This window comes from Camelina sativa, chromosome 2 (genome assembly GCF_030686135.1).
Source record: "Camelina sativa cultivar CO46 ecotype springtype chromosome 2, ASM3068613v1".
Classification (NCBI taxonomy): Eukaryota; Viridiplantae; Streptophyta; class Magnoliopsida; order Brassicales; family Brassicaceae; genus Camelina; species Camelina sativa.
In genome coordinates, this window is record NC_141881.1 from 3,631,296 (window position 1) to 3,655,957 (window position 24,662).

The 24,662-nt window shown below is 40.5% G+C and overlaps 2 pseudogenes; both read right to left on the reverse strand.

Moving 5' to 3' along the window:
* Window positions 1-280: 280 nt before the first annotated feature.
* On the reverse strand, window positions 281-14,768 carry LOC147948219 (uncharacterized; annotated as a pseudogene).
* A 1,199-nt stretch (window positions 14,769-15,967) lies between these two features.
* LOC147948220 (uncharacterized) lies at window positions 15,968-18,341 on the reverse strand (annotated as a pseudogene).
* Between the last annotated feature and the right edge of the window lie 6,321 nt (window positions 18,342-24,662).

Here is a 24,662-nt window from a genome sequence, read left to right on the forward strand (position 1 = left end):
GAAAGCAAGGTTAAATATATGAACATCAGTAAGCATATTCACAAGAGGTATCATTTTATACGTGAATGTGTAGAGAATGAGCAAGTGGAGGTGGACCACATTTCTGGTGAAGAACAGAAGGCTGACATTCTAACCAAAGCTCTTGGTAGGATCAAGTTCAAGGAGATGAGAGATCTTCTAGGAGTTCAAGATGTGTCAAGTGAAGTGTTCAAGCTTATAGGGGAGAATGTTGGCATAAGCTTGAAACATTCACTTGACACATCTTGAACCGAGCTAGAGCCTATATGATGCTAACCCGATGGGGTACTCGATGCCCTACCCGATGCATGACTCGGATGCTGGTCCAAATACTATCATCATCACAAGCTTCATCATTCAAATCATCGACTTCTTGGACAGGCAAAGGTGCAACACCTAAATCCTCTTATGTTTCCAACTCATGATAGCCTCTAGGTGGTGCTCTCATAACAACATACCAATTTGAATTATCATCTTCCCTAGAATCGAAAACCTGTTTTGCTTGAGAAGGTAGAATGAATGGATCTTTCAAATAGGCTGTTTGGTTCATATGAAGGTTGACAAGAGTGAAACCATCTTCTTCCTTCACACAATTCCCTGTGTTGGCCCAATTGCATCTAAACAGCGGCACTTTGAACATGTGATAGTCCATAAGTAAAATCTCCTTTATCACTCCATAATATGTAAGCATATCAGCGACTTGTCTCATATCTCGAGCACTTGATCTACACATGCTAAATGCTTCATAAGTTACTCCACTGTTTTGTGTCTTCCGCTTAACCGTATTTGTGTGAAATCGTTGTCCATTAACGATAAATCCTTTATGTGCTAAAGCAACATTTCTTGGTCCAAATGCCAACCACCTTATCTCCTTAGAATGACTATTTGTTGAGTCTGAATGAATCTGCCACAGTAAAAATCCAACCTTGATCATAAAGCTGAAGTACTAAAATGATAATCACGAATACCAGTCATCAAGATACAACCTAAGCTAACCAGTCACTAAGCAAAACATGATCATGAAACTAACAATCTGTGGCAAGAAAACTAGTCATCCAGCTACAAGCTAAGCTAACCAGTCATGAATCAAAACATGATCATGAAGCTACCAATTTGTGCCAAGAAACCATTCATCAAGCTACAAGATAAGCTAACAATCTGGTCCAAGAAGACCAGCCATCAAGCTACAAGATAAGCTAACAAGTCATCAAGCAAAACATTATCATGAACCTAACAAGCTAATCAGTCAATTTAACAAGCTGTATAACAAATAATCAAGAAGACAAGTTGCATCTGCTCAGTATGGTTTTTCCATAACAAAGTTTCATTTTTAGCACATCGAGCATCATTAGCATGTAATTCTTCCAAATGCATCTTGATTTTACATTAAACAACAGTTTTGAGAATAAAATTATAATAATAATTAGTAGATGAAACATAAAGGGATACCTCTTACTTAATATAAGGATCAAAAGATGCCATGTTCATTAGCACATAGCGATGTGCAATGTCTCTATCTTTATCTGATAGGGTAACTTCTATACCCTTCTGCAGAGGTCGACCTTCAACCACGCTTCTATCAGCCTCAATATCTTCATTGCGATTAACTGTTTCTTGAACTGGTACTGAATCTTTAAGGAACTCTAAACAAAATGCAACACATTCTCCAGCTAAATACCCCTCAGCCATACATGCTTCTGGCCTTGCATGATTCTTAACAAAAGCCTTAAGTGGTTTCATGTACCTATAACTCAGTCAAGAAATGAATATTAGTTGAACATAATTACAAGAAATACATATACTGAAGCAAATGAGTACATCAAACCTTTCGAAGGGATACATCCATCGGAAGTGTACTGGTCTTCCCAAACGTGCCTCTTTTGATAGATGAATTAGAAGGTGGAACATGATATCAAAAAGGGATGGAGGGAAGAAGCGCTCAAGTTGACACATTGTTTCCACATACTCTGTCTCCATTGTCATTAGTTTCTCCGGGTCGATGATGCGTTGACACAACCTGTTGAAGTAACTGCATAATCTATTGATGGCAATCCTAGGACCCTTATGTAACAACCCTCTTAATGCAGCCGATAACAAGTTCTGTAATAGGACATGATGATTATGCGACTTCAAACTACCTATATTTGGAGGGTTAACTGATACACTATTTGCAATATTACCACAATAACCATCAGGACCTCTAAACTTAGATAACCTTTGGCAGAAAATGGTCTTTTCTTTCTTGGATAACCAGTAGGCTGTTGGAGGTAAGATGTTTTCTTTCCCCTGACCTCTGTGTGCAAGTGATTTCAGATTCCAATATCTTCTAAGTCTTTTCTTGCTTTCAAACCATCTTTGGAGTTAGCACTTTGCATCAAGATAGACAATATAGCATCCGACACATTTTTTTCTACGTGCATATCATCAATATTATGACGAACAGGCAAATCCTAACAAATTAAGGAATAAATTGTTAGGCTAGCTTATTCATATCCAGCAATAAGAGAATATAGTTCAATTACTTTACTTTACCTTCCAGTAATGTAGTTCAAAGAATATTGATCTCTTCTTCCACCGCCATAGATCATTTGATTCTTCACACTCTTCTTCTTGATTCACTTCATCATCTTTCAACTCAGTTATTTTTCTTTTAATTTCCTTGTGTAGAGGTTTTCCACAATCATTCCTAATAGCTTGCAGTGTCTCATATATTTCAGCGCCAGTTTGTATCTTTTTCGCATTCCCTTCCTCAACAGTGTTGTCAAACCAAGCTTTTTTATATCTGTAACGATGGCCAGGCAGTAGTCTCTTTCTATTCCCCATATAGACAAACTTACGACTAAACTTAAGCCATTTGGAAGGTGTATCTTTTCCACATACATTGCAGGCTTGTTTCCCCTTCACTTTACATCCAGACAATGTTCCTAAGGCTGGATAGTCACTGATACTCCAAAGCAGCATGGCTCTAAGTGTGAAATTCTCTTTCGCAAATGAGTCATAGACTTCAATACCCTCAGCCCAAAAATCTTTTAAATCGTCTATCAGTGGTGCCAAGTAAACATCTATGTTATTCCCAGGAGCTGTTGGACCAGGGATCAACAAAGTAAACATTATATTTTCAGCCTTCATACACATAGTCGGAGGCGTATTATAGTTCACCAACAACACTGGCCATGTGCTGTGATTGGTGTTTTGCATGCCAAAAGGGTTCACCCCATCTGTAGAAATTCCAAGTCGAAGATTCCTTGGTTCAGCAGCAAAGTCTGGCCATGTAGCATTCACTTGTGCCCCATGATATAAAGTCAATGGGGTGTCGCATTGTACCATCTTCAGGGTCATTGGTATAGGGCCACCGCAAATCTTCAGCCATCTTTTTTGATCTAAACATCCTCCTAAATCTGTCCTTGATTGGAAAATATCTAAGGACCTTTTTTGGAATCCCAACCTTTATTTCATTATTGTGCTTATCCTTCTCCCATCTTGAAACTTTGCATCTTGGACAATGATATGCTCAAATTTACCCTAGAGCTACTCTCTCAAACTAAGAGGTCAATTGTAGTACTTAGGGATCGAATCCACAAGAACTCTAAATTCACACAATAGATTTAATAATCTTTTAATTATGCTAAACCAAAAATATTGTAATTAAATTGCAAGATGAAACAGAAATAAAGAGTTGTAAAATTCAGAAGGATTAAACGCTTGGCCTAGGGAAATTCTCAGGATATCGTGGAAAATATGATCAATTAATTAAACAAGCAGGATTCAACAATTAAGCACCGTTCTTGAACTCTAAACAAAATTATAAAATAAATCAGTTCTCACTGCAAATATTAGCTAAGTTTTAAAACCAGAAAATCCAAATCTCTTTGCAAAATTCAAGTTAAAAACCAGCAATAATGAAACGTCCGACCTTTTTTTTTTAATAACACATAATAAATAATAATATAATATAATAACTAAACTACAACTAGTGGTCTCATACCCACTAGCCACCTAACCACAATCACAACCAACAGCGGAATAACCAATACCAAACAATATCCAAATAATAATCCAATAATCATAACATCAACAATATCCAATAATCAAATAGCATAAATCATAGAACCAGCAACCTAGCAATGTTCTAATGACTCAACTCTAGCAACCTAGCAAGCCAGACACCATCAAATCGAGTTATTATATAGAAAACTTAGTCGCTCCTGGATGAATAGAAAACTTGCTCGCATGAGCCTTTCTCAGAATCTCCTGCCTCAACTCCTCATCCTTGGGCACACAAACCCGACCGTGCACCAAGATAGTACCATTATCTGAGACCTGATACTCCGAATCCACATACTTAGAGGCATTCACCAGCCCCAAATCCTTCTCCTGAGCCAACCGCACTCTACTCAGAAGATCTGCTCTATCACTGCTTCCAAACCCAACGGTTCCTGTGAAACAGCATATAAGCTCAAAACACTGATCTCCCCTACCAGAGACTCCATCTCCTGCTCCTGATCCGAAGCCACCCTCTTCCGACTCAGAGCATCTGCAATTGTGTTAGCCTTACCAGGATGATAGGCTATCTCCAAATCATAATCCGCCACAAGCTCCATCCACCGCCTCTATCTCAAATTCAACTCAGACAGAGTGAATATATACTTCAGGCTCTTATGATCTGTGAACACCTGTACCTTTGCACCATAAAGATAAGATCTCCAAATCTTCAGGGCAAAAACTACAGCACCCATCTCCAAATCATGAGTAGGATAGTTGCCTTCATGCACCCGCAACTGCCGCGAAGCATAGGCAATCACCTTCCCATGCTGCATTAGAACACACCCCAAACCAACTCTAGATGCATCTGTAAAAACCACATAGGGTTCTCCTTGCTCAGGCAAAGCCAACACTGGCGCAGTAATCAACATCTCCTTCAGGCTTGCAAAGCCCTCCTCACACTCTTCCGACCAGACAAAAGGAACATCCTTCCCTGTCAACTTAGTCATAGGACGTGCTCTGATTACAAACCCCTGCACAAATCTCCTGTTGTAACCTGCCAATCCAAGAAAACTCCTGATCTCTATGGCATTCTGCGGTCTAGGCCAATCCCTGATAGCCTGAATCTTCTCTGGATCTACTGAAACCCCATCAGCAGAAACAATGTGACCTAGGAAGCCCATCTCATGCTGCCAAAAACTGCACTTGCTCAACTTAGCAAACAACTTCTGCTCCCGCAGCTTCTCCATAACTGCCCTCAAATGCACTGCATGCTCCTCAGGACTCTTAGAATAAACCAGGATATCGTCGATGAAAATGATGACAGACACATCCACAACTCCTGAAACACACTGTTCATAAACGCTGCTGGCGCGTTAGTCAACCCGAAAGGCATAACCACAAACTCATAGTGCCCATACCTCGTCCTCAAAGCAGTGTTCCTCACATCTGCCTCATCTACCGGTATCTGATGATAACCCGACGCCAGATCTACCTTGGAGAACCAAGTAGCACCCCTCAACTCATCCAACAACTCATCGATCCTAGGAAGAGGATACCTGTTCTTCACAGTGACCCGGTTCAAACCCCGATAATCAATGCACAACCTGAAACTCCCATCCTTCTTCTTAACAAATAACACCAGTTCTCTCCACGGTGATACACTAGAACGTATGAATCCCTTGCTCCATAAATCCTCTAGTTACTTCCTTAGCTCAACTAAACAAATACTTAAGTATACCGACATCAACTCGCTGCCACCTGAATATCAATCCTCTTGTTCGTCCAAGAACCTCTAATAAATTGCCTCTTGGGGAAACTTCCACAAGATAGCTTAATCCAAAATTAGCTTCCCGCTTAGAAATTTTCCACAGAAAATCATCAATACGAGCGTAATAAAACAAAAAAGTACCATACGTTCGCATATTCCGATTCACCGTATCAAATGCATTGCAGGCAGCTAACTCAAACCACTTGACTTATTCCCTCCAACAAGCTTACCAAAACCTTGAATCTTGCAACCCTGTCCATCTCCAATGAACTTAATCCAACATCGTCGCAACGATTAGTTTATCCTGCCATGAAGGCTTCTCGTGAACTTATGTATCTGGCAAACATGCCTTTCCCGGCTAAAACCTGCTTTAACTCCCCTTCTCGGGAATCCAGCACCACCGGCCTCACAATCCTGGCGCACAACCAAACATTCATAACCGCTCTCGTCATAAAACCCTGTCCCAATGGTCAACACATCCAAAACCCGAGATTAAACCACCATCAATCTCTCGAGGTCTACATTCAGTCGTTATGTTTATACTCACGTCCTAGGAATTACTTGCTCCCAACTCTTCCACTCTTAGGTCGCAACCTTCGAGTCATACCGATCTCACTCTCAGACCAGCGTCTTTGAGTTATACCGTCTCACTCTTGGACCACAATCCTCAAGATCTCGGTATCAGGGGAACTAGTCATCCCCTCAGGAGAACAACATCCCCTCTGCCACTCTCGGGCCCCTCAGCCCCTCGAGCTATCGGTATTCACGGGAATCACCAGCCCCTCAGTAGCAACAATCCTTAACGACTATAAACACCTCTCGACACAAGTACCGCCTGTGGTCCGAGTATAACATTGCAATGTTACACCTGCCCACTCAACGTACATTATCCAACTGGATTAACCACCAAGCAGAGAAAAATCTGCTCCAACTGCATATTTCCACCTATCCGCCTCTCTGCGCCCGATACCCCTTGAGAATAATCTCATACCGGTCATCTACAACCGCTCATCCTCTTAACATAAGATGGAAACTCCTCAACATCCGCAGCCTTCGGCTGCACCCCGCCACATGCGGTACAACTGGAGCCTGCACTGATACCCCCCCTCGGTAACCGCTCCCACAGCACGCCAATAGATCCGCCAAGCGATCATCTCAACCCTGGGCTCCACCTGCTGCAACCCCACACCTGGGTTCCCAGCACCCCCGACACTCACACCGGCTAACCCTCTCTGGTCCCTCCTGATACGCTTGTGACCCTCTGACGTACCTCCTCGTAGAACTCTGGACCACACACTTGCTGGCCTCGGGACCCGCCCGACCATGACCACCTCCCCGTCCACGACCAACAACTCAAACACCTTTAACCACTGCACTTCCAAGAACAGAGGCTAACAAGCAATCTTAACATAACACAAAAACACAAAAACACAAACTCACCGTGGAATCACACAGTCGGCTCGAAGAGGATGTTCTAGGACTCCATGCCACACACAATTGACTAACTCACATAATCAATCAAAGCACGCAAATCCCAATCATCTACAACAGAAACCTAGTGAACCCAAACCTAGAACCGTAAGGGCTCTGATACCAAAATGAAACGACCGACCTTTTTTTTTGTTTTTAATAATAAATAATAAATAATAAATAATAATATAATATAATAACTAAACTATAACTAGTGGTCCCATACCCACTAGCCACCTAACCACAATCACAACCAACAGCGGAATAACCAATACCAAACAATATCCAAATAATAATCCAATAATCATAACATCAACAATATCCAATAATCAAATAGCAGAAATCATAGAACCAGCAACCTAGCAATGTTCTAATGACTAAACTCTAGCAACCTAGCGAGCTAGACAACATCAAATCGAGTCCCTAGAACATCCTCCTCTTCGTTGCCTTGATTCTACGATCACACTTTGCCTTTACCTGCACCACAAACTCATGTTGCAATGCATGAGTATTTTATAAACACTCAGTAAGGCAATCCTCCCATCTACTGGGCTATACACACAAGCAATAGAGACATCTCCAACCATCAAACAACATTCAACAATCAACAATAACAAACCAGGACTCTGCATCGACCAATACCAACATGCATCGACCGACACAAGATGGAGGTTGCGTCGACCGACGCAAGATCTGCGTCGACCGATACCAACATGCATCGACCGACACCAGATGGAGGTTGCATCGACCGACGCATGCTCGACATAACACGAAAACCCTAGAGTTTACGCGCCGTCCTCGCATCTGCATCGACCGACGCACAAAGTGCATCGACCGATCCAATGCCGAGCATCGTTTTCCTCCGAAGCTTCTCGCCGGATCTTTGATCCTGCAACCACGAAACTTGATCCCAAGCCAGAAGAAAGCTTCCAAACGTCCTAAATAACAGTCTAACACGTCTAACAACACGAAACAAGCAGATTAAAGAGTTCTCTAGCTTAGATAAGCCATGGTCCTGCACTTACCTTTGCCAAGACGAATCTGAACCACAAACAAGCAAGAAAACGCTTCTAGGAAGCTCCTACAACGATCTCAGCTACAGATCTCTACAGGAACAGCCTCAAATCTCCAGAAATCCTCAAAAGCGGCCAAACACGCCTAATGAGACAAAACACGAGTTTAAGGGTTTTCCTTTACCCAAAACGCAGCGTTTGACTTAAGTCAAAATGCAGGAACTCGACCTTGCATCGATCGATGCACACTTTGCATCGACCGATGCAACTCCCAAACCGGGATTTTGGTTCACGGATGTTACATTAGCTTAGACATGTGAAAGAGGTTTGAAAACAGGGAAGTCACTCAACTGCATGATAATTCTTATTCGCACTCTTTATTTACCTGACTCAAGAACTTACTTCTTATACTCAACCATGATAAGCATCAACATTCCTTACTAAATCCCACAATCCTTTGGAATCTTTGAAATCTCCATTGTCATCTCATTAGTCAATATTAAAGCATGTACAGGTGAGTTCTTACCTTGGTGTATCGATCAGTGGCATATGAACTCTCTTCAGGCCAAGACATTCTTCATACATCTCCTTTCCTCTCCCTTTTCTCACTTCTATGGAGCTGTTTTCTCCCAATTTTTCTCTCTCTTTTTTTTTTTTAAATCAAAGGTGTAAGCGAATACCGGGGTCATTGGTAATTTATCTATCCCTCGCTTCCAAGCTTTGTGTGATCATTTGACTAAAGAGTAGAATAATAAGGTCACAGGTAATTTACCTACCTCTCTAAACTGATCAAAATCATCTCATCTTTTATCTTCTTTTTTTTCTAAAGCACTGAAGGGAAGAGAGAGGGAAGACATACTTTGAAAAATTGCACTGTCTTGTATGGCCCGAAGAAGAAGTCTAATCCACTGATATCCTTCCCCAAAGTAAGAGATTAAGTCCGGTTAAAATCCTGATAAAGGTTGAGACAACGTTAGATCAATCAGATATCCATTGAATAAGGGCTTTCAGGATTGTTGATAAGGCTCATAGTCTTTCTAAGCTTTAGTTCTGAGATCAAGCATAAACAAATAATCATTAGAGTGTTAGCCAAATAAGAGAAATCATTAGTCAAGATCATAATTCCCAAAAGACAAAAAGAAAAATTTTGAAAAATTTGACTCAAACTTTATGGTTTTGACTGACACAACTGAAACTCAAAAACAAAAAATAGTTAGTAGATAACATCCCCCAGACTTAAACAACATTTTCCCAGTGTTATCAACCCCAAGATTGGCAAAAATAAAATAAATAACAAAATGATAAGCAAAAGAAAAAGAAAATCCTACCAGTGGGTTGCCTCCTACTAAGCGCTTGTTTTCAGTTAGTAGCTTGACTGTGTCGGATCTCAGGCATCCGGTGGATTGGAACATGGCAATGAATGCTTCTGAGAGGATGTCCTCTTCATCCAAGGTGGTGTGTAGGCAGCAGATGAATGAGGTCTACAAGGGACATGAGGAACAGGACCAGGGCGGGATTTAGGTATGAGTGGCTTCCTTTTATGTCCTGCAAAATCATCAACAGAAGAAACAAGCGTTCTACGATAATCTCGTGGCTTGGTTCATTGGATAACAGTTATTGTACCTTTCAAATTCTTATTGATGATAGGAGAAGGTTTGGGAGAAGGAGATGCATACCTTGGCCTTACCTTTGGGTTATGGACTGTGGAATGGTGAGATTTCAGCTTTACAACTGGTCTAGGACTTGCAGCTAAGGAATCAACTCGAGAATCTTCGGTTGTGGGCAAGTCCGAACTGATTCTGGAAGGTGTGTCGATCGATGCAACAGATGCATCAATCGATGCTCGGTCTGCAACTCGTGTTTCTTCAACGTTTCTGCAGCTTTCCTCAGCAATCCGTGTTTCCATTACAAAAACATTATCTACCAGTGACTTGTCATGCTTCATAACCTCATCATGGTCTCTAGTACTGATTAGATGATCTCCGCTCCAATCTTCAAGCTTAACAGCTTGTTTGCTCACTTTCTCAACAGTCTCCAACTCTTTGACATACCCAGCAATAATGTCTTCATGAAGCTCTATGAGTGGATCATCATCAGAAACAATCTCCACAGAAAATGTCTAACCATCAATAGTCGGAGCTCTTCTCAGCTTGTCCATCTCAAAGTTCATAACCAAATCATCCACATTCAAGGCTATGTGTCCCTTCTTCACATCAATGATAGCACCAGCTGTTGCCAAGTTGATGAGAGGATCACTAGGCTCTTTGTCATATTCCAGCACCACAAAGTCAGTGGGAATCATGCATTCTCCAATCTTAATCGGAACATCTTCTAAGACACCTTCAAGAATCCTTCTGGATTGATCAGCTAAGATAAGAGAGATCTTAGTCGGCTTGAAATCTGTCATCCTAAGTCTCACAGCAACAGAATGTGGCATCAAGTTGATGCTAGAGCCAAGATCGCAAAGTGAGTGAGCAAACCTTCCTGTGGAGATAGAGCAATCTAACACAAAACTTCCAGGATCTGGTAACTTCTCTGCAATCCTACTTTGAATCACTGCACTTACTTCCTCAGAGACAACCACCTCCTGCTTCTTATCCTTCTTCCTCTGTGGAGGTTGCTTCAACAGAATTGAGCTGACATCCTTTGTAAGCAGTGCTCCTTCCTCAGGGCTCAAACCATTAGTGACCATCCTCTTCACATATCTCTTAATACCAGGAGAAAACTTGACTGCATCAATCAAAGGCATTTCTATCATCACCTTATCCATCATAGCTTTGCATCTAGCTTCTTCAATCTCTTGTTTGGATCTCCTAGGCTTAGGAAAATGAACCTTAGGCTTATAAGCTTGTTGTGAATCGGATGGTGGAATTGGAACAGAAACCGTAGCTGTCTGTGGGGGGTGTCGATCGATGCTGACATTGCGTCGATCGACGCTTGGTTGAGTTTGCATCGATCGATGCTCCTGTGTATCGGTCGATGTTGTCTCTGCAACCGTAGTATCTTCTTCGTCTTCCTTCACCAAAATTGCATTACAAGCATGCTTAGGGTTCGACTTTGTTCTTCTAGAAAGAAGTTCCTCTTGTCTTTTAACAGACCCAGCAGTCTGAATTACTTGATTCTCCAGCTTCTTGACATGAGTATTTAATGCATCAAACTTCCCAGTCAGCTCAGTGTATACAGAATCAATCTTCCCATTGAAGTCCAATGTTATCCTCTGTTGACCTTCCAAAATCTGTCCAATCATTGATTCCATCTTGCTCTCTGAATTGGGTGGAGGGAGGGGTTGGTAAGAAGAAGATCCATAGTTCCTTGTGAAATTGCTGTTTGGATTTCCTGTGAAGGAATTCTTCTGACCAAATCTCTGATTTTGATACCCAGCTCCATACACATAGTTAACATCTTCTTCTGTAGTCTTTGGCTTTGGCTCAAAAATCTCAACATCGTCAGCAAAATGGACTGACTTCTTTCCCACAAGAAGATTGTGCACTGAATCCAGTTTGGCATTAACTGAAGCTAGCTAATTTGAATCATAACCCTCATGTGCTCTTTTCTGCTCTAGGTCCGCATTCTTAGTACTGTTGCTGGATGCTAGCCTTTCTATCAACTTCTCAGCATCATCTGGATACCTTGTCTTGAAGTTCCCATCACTAGCAGCATCCAAAGCCATCTGATACCTCCAGTCAATCCGCTAAAGAAGATATTGATCAACTGCACCTCTGAGAACCCATGATGCGGACAGTCTCTCTGGTATGCTTTGAATCTTACCCAAGCAGCTTTGTAAGATTCAGCAGGTCCTTGTCTAAGGGTGGAGAGCTTAATCCTCAGCTCATCAGACTTCGCATCATCATAGAAGTAGTTCAAGAATGCCACCTTGATGTCATGCCAGGTTGTCAGAGATCCTGGTTTGAGTTGTCTTAGCCAATGAGAGGCTTCCCCAGCAAGAGAGTATGGGAAAAGCTTGCAGTAGAGATAGTCCTTAGTGACTCCATTAGCCTTGATGCTTGTGACTATATCCTCAAAGTGTTCAATGTGGTCTAGAGGCTTTTCATTTGGCAAGTTCTGGAATGGCCTCTGTCCAACAAGAGCGAAGTAGGCAGGCTTCAGCTCAAAATCATTCCTTGGGAATGGAGGAGGGACAATCGCAGAGCGGTTCTCATAGAACAAGTCTGGTCTGTTGAAGTCCTCAAGAGTCTTGACAAGTTCTCCATTGTCGTCCCGTCACCTCTGAACATTCTCCGCAACGGCTATGGCATTGCATCGATCGACACCAGCATTGCGTCGATCGATGCCTTCTTGGTTGCGTCGATCGATGCCATCGTTGCGTCGATCGACGCCATCTGCATTCCCATCGGCCACAACGAGTTCTTCTTGAATAACCTGGCCTTCAGCATCAAGTTTTTAGCCACGTTCGTTGCGCATATTACCCTCTTGATCCTTCAAAACCCCAGCCTCATCAGGTCTCAATATGATTATATTGGCCATCTTCGCTGATTTGGCTGCTTTTGTGTTATCACGGTCTAGTTGTCCTAACTCTTGGTTTGTAAGCTTAACAAACCGGACCAGTAGGATTTTTCCTGGTGCTAGGCTTAGGCATGTACCTGAAACACACAAGAGAAAAGAAACAAAAGCGTGTGAGTAAAACTGAAAAATAAAAATCTAGACAAAATCAAAGACTTTAAACTAATGGTGAATCAAAAGAGTCCCCGGCAAGGGCGCCAAAATTTGATATGCTCAAATTTACCCTAGAGCTACTCTCTCAAATTAAGAGGTCAATTGTAATACTTAGGGATCGAATCCACAAGAACTCTAAATTCACTCAATAGATTTAATAATCTTTTAATTATGCTAAACCAAAAATATTGTAATTAAATTGCAAGATGAAACAGAAATAAAGAGTTGTAAAATTCAGAAGGATTAAACGCTAGGCCTAGGGAAATTCTCAGGAAATCATGGAAAATCATATCAATTAATTAAACAAGCAGGATTCAACAATTAAGCACCGTTCTTGAACTCTAAACAAAATTATAAAATAAATCAGTTCTCACTGCAAATATTATCTAAGTTTTAAAACCAGAAAATTCAAATCTCTTTGCAAAATTCAAGTTAAAAACCAGCAATAAAATCAGGTTTAGATAAGTTCACAAAATTACTAATTCAAATCTCTTTGCAAAAGGTACTTTTGCTCACCAAAGGTTTTATCAGGAAAATCAATTATATTCTCATATCAATCAATAATCCTAAGATCTAAATCCAGATGACTAATCAAAGATCTAGCATTAAGAACAACCTATGGTGAAGAACAAGAAGATAATGAATCCTAAATTAACAGATCTAACAATCCATGAAATCCCTAATGAGAAACCCTAAACCTAACAAGCAGATCTACTCAGACATAATTGTAAGAACACAAATCATGAATAAAATAGATAGCATTAAGAAATGAAAAGAAGAAGAAAAGGAGTTCTGAATCTTCTCTGAAGGAGTTTTGATTCTTCTCTCCAAAAGCTCTCTAAAAATCTCTCAGGGTTTTGCTCTCAAAAGTTGCAGGGAAAAATAAAGTTTAGGTCTAAACAATGACCATAAAAATCCTATTTAAATTCTTAAACACATCCAGGGACTAATGATGCAAATATGGAAAACTTTGGGGCAGCTTTGTAAATCTTCAAAACTCTTGGGAAAACTTACAATTCCTTCTTTTGGCTTTGCATCGATCGACACTATCAATGCATCGGTCGATGCAACATCTAAATTCGTCTCCCAACTGCCTCAATGCTTGATTATGCTCCAAATCCTCCTATTTAGCTCCATTAAGCTCCCATCCATGCTAAATCCTAGGAAACCTGTTAAGACTCAAGAACATCCTAGAACCATGATATATCAGACAACTATTTATATCATGGTTAAAAACCACAAAAACCATGATATATCAGACAACTATTTAGCTTCTCAAACTCCTTCCTATATAGTATGCAATCATTCTTGCAAGCATGAATATTTTCATATCCGAAACCAAATATCTTTAGAAATTTTTTGATTGCAGCTAAGCTCTTCGGAAGTACATTGTCTTCAGTTAGCATGTCCTGAATTAAATCCAACAGCTGATCAAAGTAGTTCTCTGACACACCACTCTTAACCTTGAATCTGTAAAGTCCCATAATTGCTGAAACCTTTGTGTATTTGATACAATCAGAGTACAATGGAGTTTCAGCTTCTCTTAACTTTTTCCTAAACTCAGTTTCCTCTACTGCTTCACTGTCGTTTGCCTCTAATGCTTCATCATCATTCCTCTGATTTGGTTCACCTTCACCCATAGAGAATGCTGTCTTAAACAAGTCAAATGCCTCTGTTTCATGCTGAGGACCACTATCTTCTATAGATGCTCTTTTTTCACCATGAATACTCCAACAAGAAGTCTTATACTTTTTATCCATATCCCTTATCACTAGATGCTCAACAATTTCATCGATAGACTGATGGCATACATTGCGGTAATCTCTACATGGGCATAGCATTTCAGACAGATTGCCCAATCTTCTTGCTGATGAATTGGCGAATTTTGTTGCTCCTTCTAAGTACTCAATGTTATTCCTACATTGTAAATTGGAAAAGAATTTAGATATCCATTTGGCAGCGAAAAGAATTTTGTTGGTTAATATAAGTAAGCTTGATTGAATTTACTGTATACCTTGGCAGCGAAATCCACGTCTTATCCATTTGGTCATGATGGAGATGGATCCGTTCTGATACGATTTGGTGAACCCAAAGGAAGAGTTGGGGAACTTTTGGTAAACCCTAAAGATGGGTTGTGTTCTGTAATCTTGCGATCTCAGAGGTTAGTCACCATTGGCTAAGAACAATAACGGTTCAGATCAAAGTTAGCTAGACAGATCAACAGTGTAGGTTTCGCCAAGATTGCAATCTTGGAGGTTACTGCTTATTGGCTAAGAACAATTAACGGGCCAGATCAAAGTTAGCGAGACAGATCAACGGTGTACATTAATCGCATCTACAATAAGAAAGGACGGCTGAGATTATAGTCGGCGTTATCTAACGGTATAGGATTTGTCCTATAATCTGGGAGATTACTTCTCATTGGTTAAGAGTTGTTTTTTCATTTTAAATCCAAAAATTATCATAAAAATAATTATCAATATAAGTATTTCAATGTTTAGAATATTATTTCTTATAACTGTAAATTTTATAAATAAGAACAATTAATATAAGTTAGTATTCCAACACTAAGTCTTAGTTTAGGGTTTAGGGTTTAGGGTTTAGACTTTGGAGTTTAGTGTTTATGTTTTATACTTTAGGATTTAGAAATTTAACTATAATGTTTGAGCTTTAGAGTTTTAACTTTATGTTTTTGAGTATAGAGCACAAAGGAAGCACAACAATACAAATTTTTAGCAAACCAGTTTAAACATAACCGGTTTAATTTAGACATAATTGAAACAGGTTTAATTTAGACATAATCGATGAAATGTTGATGGTTTCATCTCCAAACCGGTTTGAACATAATTTAGACATGTCCAAACCGGTTTAATTTTCGAAATTTCTAGCACCGGTTTAATTTAGACATCTCCAAACCGGTTTAATTTTTGAAATTTCCATCACCGGTTTAATTAGCCATGACCGGTTTAATTTTTGAAATTTTTCGCACCGGTCAAATTTCAACAATTGCTAATCAGTCATTGACCAAAATAAAAATTCATTACAATACAAATTCCAACAATTGCTCGTTAAATGCGATTTTCTCGTTAATTGCATCACCAATTAAACTAGCTTCAGTAGTTGGCCTCCACAAATGAGCATTATCATTGAAAACCTTGACAACTTCAATACAAACAGCACTTGTTAACCTTGTCTTTGGAGTTAGTTGAGCACACAACACCTTCAGCAATAACCTCATCGTCTTCATTAGTCCAATCATATAATTTGCATCTTCGAGTTTCACGTTCCTTGTTTTGCTAAAATGTAGACAGATAATGATTAGAGATCTATCACTTCACCACAAGAAAAGAAAATTTGAAAACTTTACCATGGTTACATCTTCAGAAGCGACTGGATCCGTATACAGAAGCACCTTGTCCATTGGCCAAGGTATTTTGCATCCCACAGCTTCATCAAGATATAGTATATCGGTTGTAGGCCTTCAGAGAGAAGCTTCTGAGCTTAGTGCTGACTTAACAAGGAAAGCCATTGCATTAGGACCAATTGGTATATGACCAATTTTGTACATCGGTTCAGCAGAACATAATTCTCGTTCACCAACAACTACATCTCCTGATTGAATCCAATCCAATATTTGTACTCTAGCTCCTTCTTTGAATCCACCAATAATCTCAGATGTTTCAGTATCACCATTACTTGTCTAAAATAAGGAAAAGGAATTCTAAATGTCTTAAAACCAAACCAATTGACCGAACAATAACGAAATGGATTACCTTCTTTCCAGCTAAGTCTCGGGCAATAACCCTTAACTCTTCAATCTCACTTTTCATTTCTACCATCTTTGCGTCTCTAGATTGCAGAAATTGTAACTTAGTAGCTGTAATCCCTCTACCAAACCCCCTTACTCGTCCAGGTTTGTCTTTTCCCAAAATCTTGCTCACAGCATCTTCCCTTATGTTATCAGCAGTTGATGTAGAGTCCATTTGACTATCAAGTGATTGTATTTGTTGCTGATACAAACATTTAAACACAAGAAATCTCAGAGTGAATATCAAGTGATTGTAATCTATTAATTATACACAATATAACAAGTTCCATCAGCATGAGTGTGTCCCGCAATCCATACCTTACTCCTCGTCACCTTACTTGGGTCTCTACTCTTTTTTTCTATATAAAGTACTTACATATCTCAATACTATTTTATTCTAACAAGATATACAATATATATAGATATTTGACAACTACTATTACCATATCATCAGTTAAACGAAGGATTCCTTTGCGGCTGGTGGTGTGAGGAGTATGATTTTGTCTCATCTTCCTGTAATTGCTACTTATTTTCTACATTATAAATATCAGTGTGATTAAATCTATCAGACATGACATATATACAAGAAAGTTACTTAGTTGTAGATAACTAACCGTGAAAGCTGAGTTTGTCTTGCTCCTAACCCAAGAGTTCCACACTTGAATGGATCAGATGTTGCTGGGTTTTAAATCTATTCTCTTAGCAGCAGTCTTCGCAGCACGTACTTTTGACAATAGCCTTGACTTCCAAGCCCTCCAGATATTCCCCTTTTGCTTCAAAATAACAACTCTCTGCCATTCTTCTTGCAAGTTAAACCTCTCTTGCATCACATACAACAAGCAAAGGTCAAACATGTTTCATATCTATTCAACAAAAAATAGTTGCATATAAATGTATACCTGAATCTCTTCCCACATTGCTTGTTTAGTAACTGCATCAACTTTCCTCCAATCAGAAATTGTAACCGGAACGTGTTCCCTAACAAAGACACCAAGAAAATATGATAATGTTATTGAACCAGGTCCAACATGATCACCAAAGTCAGTGAAAGTAACTGAAACCTTTTCATTAGGATTTTTAGCCACTTTACGCATCTTTGTTGGTCCTTTTTTTTTCTTTCTTTCACTCTTTCCTCCGGTACCTGACTTCCTTCATCAGTGTTGCTAGGAATCACATTATCTTGACAATTGCCAACACCATCTTCTTCCATATTGGCAGCTTCTTCCATATTGCCAGCTTCTTCTCCAACCTCCTGTTGTTCCTGTCCAGTCAAACAAGCTTCTGCTTCTATCTCAGAATCTTTTTTCTCATCTTCAGACATTGCTTTCTCAGTCTGATCAGTCTCCGGTGTTACATCCTTCTCTAAACCCTTCTCACAATCTTCTATCTCATCTTTAGACATTGCTTTCTCAGTATGATCAGTATCGGGTGTTAAATCTTTCTCATTACCCTTCTCAGAATCTTCTCTCTCATCATCAGACATTGTTTTCTCAGTCTGGTCAGCATCCGGTGTTACATATTTGTCATTACCCTTCTCATAATCTTCTTTCTCATCTTTAGACATAGCTTGCGGTGTAACATCTTGAAAGACCCCGACCCCGGCCATCTATGGCCGGAGAGGTTCTCTCGTCCCATTTTCTACTTAGTCAAGTTTTAGGGCCCATTCTTTAGACTAGGTTCTTTCGCGCATTCTGAGATTCGGTATTTAGAGTCTATATGACATAGATTTAGAGTAAAGTAAATATTCGATATTGCATTAATAATCCAGGATTCGATACAACTTATGAGTTTGCATAATAAGCTAGTACAAGTTGTCTAATCGATCCTAGCTACCCTTATCACCACCACTCATCTTCCCGGCCATGATTCCCGAGCCTAAGCCTTTCCTTTCCCGCGATCACCCTCCTTTCTTGAAATCCAAGTAGGCATCAATAACTTTTCCCTTAGGCCGTACAATGTCATGCAATGCACGCTAAGTTCTATATAATCGTCCAGTACGGCGGTTGACCGGTAGAGAGTTATCCCGCGCATCAGTTCGGACGGTGTACCGAAGAATTTGTACCGATCCCACGTCCAACCGCCGAGCCACGTTTACTTTTCTCCGATCGAATCGTCCGTACTCGGACACCCCGGATGATATGCTGATCGGCAGGAAGGTAGCATGCGCATTAGTTCGATCGTTTCTCAGCGAACCTTGTGGTTACCGATCCACTTTCGAGCCGCACCCCCTTTCCTCCGACCAACTGGACCAACCGAAGCCTATACATGCTTATGCTCGATGATGCATCTACCCAATTCCCCAGATCTCTTAGAGACGGTGTTTCACCGTACCTCCGTCGATCAAACCTTTCTCGGCCTTAGAAACCTTTTTCTCGATCTTTTCTCTCGATTCGCACCGAGAGTTTTCTGTCTATTTTTCCTGGTTTCCCGTGTCCAAAATTGTGTGTCTCGCCCTCTATATTTAGGGTCTGGCGGAAGTCTAGGCCCGAAAAGGTGCCTATCGTTGAGACCCTTCGATCACACCCGTTCGATCGCGCGCGTTCCTTCGCACTGATTCGGTCACCGAGTCCGTAACCGTCCGCGAGCTCCCAGATGGCTCACGCATCGTCCACTGTCGAACAGCTGGCCGAGCTTGGTCGAGCTCCTCGGCAGCTGGCCGAGCTGACTGTAGCTGGTCGACAGCTGGTCGAGCTGACCGTAGCTGGCCGAGAACTACCGAGAGCTGTCGGCTGATGACCGAGAGCTGTCGGCAGCTAACCGTGAGCTGTCCGCAGCTGACCAATCCTTCCCCGATACTTTGCACATTTTTCCCCAATGTCCGAGCTAACGAGTAGCTTTCTCTCGACTTGTCCGAGATCTCCCTTCCTTCTCGGACTAAGTCTCGGCCTAAGATCCTATTCAGGATCGTGGGCGTTGCAAGTCTCCCCCCCTTGAAAGGGATTCGTCCACGAATCCGGATCAAGTTGATCTTCACCCATCTCCTTAAACCACTTAGGATAATCGGCCTTCATCTTGTTCTCGGTCTCCCAAGTAGCTTCTTTGCGTCCACCGCAGTTCCACAAGACCTTTACCATGTTAATATTTTTCCTGCGCATCTCTTTTTCCATTCGATCAATGATCCGAATAGGTGTTGCTTCCACCATCAAATTTTCCTGCAACTCGTGTGGAACATCTTCGACTACCTCGTCCGCTTCACTTAAGCATTTCCGTTGTTGAGATACATGGAAAACCTTGTGAAATGCGTCTAACTTCGGTGGTAACTCCAGTTTGTACGCCACCGCACCTACTCGTTCGATTACCTTGTATGCACCCACGTATCTTGGGCTCAACTTTTTCCTCTTAGTAAACCGCCCTTTTCCCTTATAGGTCATTGCCTTAAGATACACTAGGTCACCCACTTCAAATTCCAACTCCTTTCGACGTTTGTCCCCATAACTTTTATGTCGGTCTTGGGCCTCCTTCATCTTAATTTTCAAGAATTTCAACTTCTCGGCCGTCTCGTCCACAATCTCGGGTCCGAACAGCGTCCGTTCCCCAACCGGCGTCCAGCACAATGGTGTCCGACAGGCCCGGCCATACAGCGCTTCATAAGGTGACATTCCGATACTAGCTTGGTAGCTGTTGTTGTACGCGAATTCCACCAAGTTTAAGTACTTTTCCCAGCCTCCGCCCCAATCCAATACACAATCTCGCAACATGTCCTCGAGTGTTTGAATTGTTCTCTCGGACTGCCCATCAGTTTGTGGGTGGTAGGCCGTACTTAGGTTCACCCTTGTCCCCAGCGCTTTTTGAAACGCTTTCCAGAACTGCGCGGTGAACCGCGTATCTCGGTCCGAGATGATGCTTACCGGCACCTCGTGCAACCGGATAATATCTTCGATATATCTGACCGCGATTACCTCGGCCCCATCTGTCTCCGCGATTGCTATAAAATGTGCGGATTTGGTCAGTCTATCCACCACGACCCATACCACATCATGCTTCCGATTACTCATAGGCAAGCCGGTCACAAAGTCCATCGTCACATGATCCCATTTCCATTCCAGCATAGGCAGACTTTGGACTAGTTCGCTCGGCACCTGATGTTCGGCCTTGACGAGTTGACAGGTTTTACACTTAGCAACCCACGCGGCAACATCTCTTTTCATTCCTTTCCAGTGATAGTATCTTTTCAGATCGCGGTACATCTTGGTCGAACCAGGGTGAATCGAGAACTTAGACTGGTGCGCCTCCCTTAGAATTTCCTCTCTCAACTCCTTATTTTGCGGCACACATACTCGTCCATTCACCACAATGGTACCGTTGTTCGATGTTTGGAACTCGGTCCTATTATTCTCTGCCCAACCCTTAAGTTCCTCGTCCTTTTCCTGAGCAACTCGAATCCTACTAGGTAGGTCCGCTTGATCGGCTGCTCCTAAGCCCAACGGCTCAACTTCCCTTGACAATGCATTCAGATGCAAAGTCCCCATCATGAAAACCAACGCTTCCTGGTTCTTCTCCGCCTCTACATCGAAGCGTCTCCTACTCAAAGCGTCCGTGAAACATGATATTTGTATGTGGTGGAATGATGATGAATGTATGCAATGGTGAGATATGGAATGGATGAATGGGTGTTTCAATTCCCCTTATGCAGTTGCAGTATAAGAGGTGTCAATCCTAAATGAGTGTTTGTGAACAATTAAGATATGTATATCAATCTAAGTCAAGCCAAATGCAAGATTGTTTGTCACTAACAATCCTAAGATGAAAATGTAAAATACAGAAAGTAAACTACAAGAGCTAAGAACTAAATGCAAATGAAACAAGATGATTATAACAGTAATGATGCAACCAACAGAAGTAGAAACTATGCTAATGAACTAATGCAGGACAAGTAATGAACAGGACACTAAGTAAATGAAACAGAAATGCAACTAGAATGAAACAAGGCAATCACAAATCATAAACACCATGTTCTGGGGAAGAACTCGAGCAAGCACTCGACCGAGTGTAGGTCGAGTGGGTGGTCGAGCTAGACAAATCCGGAAAACAGAGCAATGCAATAAAAACAGAGTAAGCGAATCAAACAACAAGCAAGCAACATGATTAAGACTTAAAAATCAATAAACAAAGAAGGTCCTGAGGATGGATTCATGGGCTGAACTAATCATTGTGGTCATCTAACTTGATCAACAAACCTCAAGCAACATGAGCTAATCTCTAGACATATTAATCTAAGACAAGTTTCTCCTACTCTCATGGTCAAGAAACAATCAAACCTATGCATCTCTAGACTTGTTCTCACAAAGAAAAGAATCTACACAAGCAGGCATTAAGCAATACATTTCAAACCAAACAAGACCTCTAATCTCTTAGCAAGCCTAATGGTAAGCTCTAGATATAGCCTTATATATGCTTCTTAAACATTGGTGTTATGCTAAGATGCTTGGGATCAAATCCTACCCTCTCAGATATATGATCAGCATTAAGAACATCTAGCCTAGAAGAGATCTATAACAATCAAGCTTGACCAAACAAACAAACCACAAGATCAATCTAGCCTAACCCATCCTCAAGATCCTAGAGAACTACTCACAAGAACACATGATGAAAAAATTAAAAATCCCAGAAAAATACGAAACCTGCATCATTAGAAAGATGAAACAAAGATCTACAATATTGGAGAAAGAATCAAACTCGAATTCTCAATATTAAGAAAGTTATCAAACCAACAATATTGAGGAATTTTCTCCTTAAAAGCAAGTACAAATCTAGAAAATAAAAAGTGCAAAAGGAATATTCCCAAAAAGGGTAAAAACTAGGTTTAGAGAATATCTAAAAAGCTGGACTCCAGACCTTGGTTCTTCAGCCTTAACTCTCTTGCTTTCCCTTCATGATTGCTTCACTTCTCCTCAACATTGCTTCCATGCTCCTTAAGCTCCAAAATCATCTGTTTATGCATGAAAAGATGCACATGCAATGCAACTAAACTCTAATGCATGATTAGTCCTAAAGCTACACAATAATGGTGAAAATGGCTAGCAAAAGATGCAAAAGATGTGAATAAACTAAGGGAAAACATGGTAAAATATATGAACATCAACACCCCCAAACTTAGTCTTTGCTTGCCCTCAAGCAAATAAACAAGACATAAGAAGGTAAGTGAGGTTTGAAAGTGGGATCTCAGCTCCTAAACCTTGCAAATAGACCATCTAGAATCAATGTTCAAGTTACTAGTACTATGATGCAAGTTGAATGAGCTGAACTTAAAAATTTTAGAAAAGCATATCACAACCTTTACTGATTTGAGCCTTAGACATCCACATGCATTCAAATCAACCATTTCCTTTAACATTCATTAATCAAGAACATGAATCAATTCTATGCAATGCTTAAACTCATTTGGCTTGGTAGTAAGGGTTTTGAGACAATGATGGTCTCTTTTTAGAGTGGGGCTTGTCAATATCAAGGCTCTCTCATAAAATGGATTGAGCTTTAGAAGAATGCTAAAGGTAAGAACACTTAGGCACATACAAGAACAAAACCTTGTCTATCCAAAGGTACCCAAAGTGTTTATCCTAACAAACTAAACCCAAATGATCTTAGTGCTACCCTTTAACTTCTTCTTTTCTCTCTCACCCTTTTCTCTTTTGGTTTTCAAGTCTTAGGAGAGGTTTCTTATTTGATCTATCTAGTGGGATGGGGGATTCTTATTGATTTCCTATGGTTCTCTTTTCTTCTTATTCTCAAGACATATAAGCTTTTTGCTAAACCTTTCTTTGCTTTCTTTTCTTTTCTTTAACTAGAACCATCTTAGATAACAATTTTTACTTCCCATCCTTTCACTAGACTTTAGCTTTTACTTAAACACATTCCCCTCCTAAGGACTCTACCCTTTTCTTTCTCTTTTTCCTTTTTCTCTTTTGGTTTTCAAAACAACCAAGTCCCAAACCCAACAAGTGAACCACCTAGTCCTATCTAGTTTGAAAATTGCAAACTAGAACTACACAAGGTTTTACTCTTGTCAGTTCAAACCTAACACTTTCTACCAAGCTCAACCCCAAAAAGGCCTCACACACACAAGAATAAACATGGCTTGAAAGAAGGTTTGGTTAAGGGGTAGGGAAACTGATTTAAAAGTGAAATCAGCTACTTGGATCAACAAGAGTGGTAAAAAAAAAAAGAGAAAGATGATCCAAATATGTATATGGTATCCATGAGTTTAAAACATTGCACATATTGATAATTAAAAGTCAATATTAGGTTCTTATAAATAGGAAATGGAATCAAATCACAACATGCTTCAATTTAGACCAAATGCAATGCAGGAATTCAATACTTGGTTCAATCTTATGCTTCTAACCACTCAACTAGCATCAAAGTACTATTAACTTGGGCATTGATCCTAGTCTAGTGAATTAAGCAAGCTAACAAGGAAAAACTCATCATAGATCCCTAATGCAAATATTATACAATTCTACATGAAACATGCTAAACAAGATCCTAATATGCAATGCAAACTACATGAACACTCTTTTTTTATGAAGATTTTTTCAAAAATTTTCAAATTTTTATGGTTTTTCTATGCCTTAGATGCTATGCAAATACTAACATGATGATGATAAAAATTTGAAATAAGAACACAAAACACAACATCAAATGCTATCTCAAACCCTCCCCCAAACTTAAATCACACAGTCCTCTGTGTGAAAGAAATTGGATAGAGGATTCAAGATTAAAAACAACAAAACACAATATGAAATGCAAGGATATGTACAAGTGAAGGTGATAATGGTACCTTAGGGATTGTGGAAGAAGTTGTCCACATCCATCTGCATGCTATCATATGAGTAGTTGGGGTCTTCTTGGTGACTTGGAGATGGAGATTGGGGTAGCTCGATGACGGAGATCGACTGGCACTCGGTCGAGTGCATGTCCGAGTGGGGGG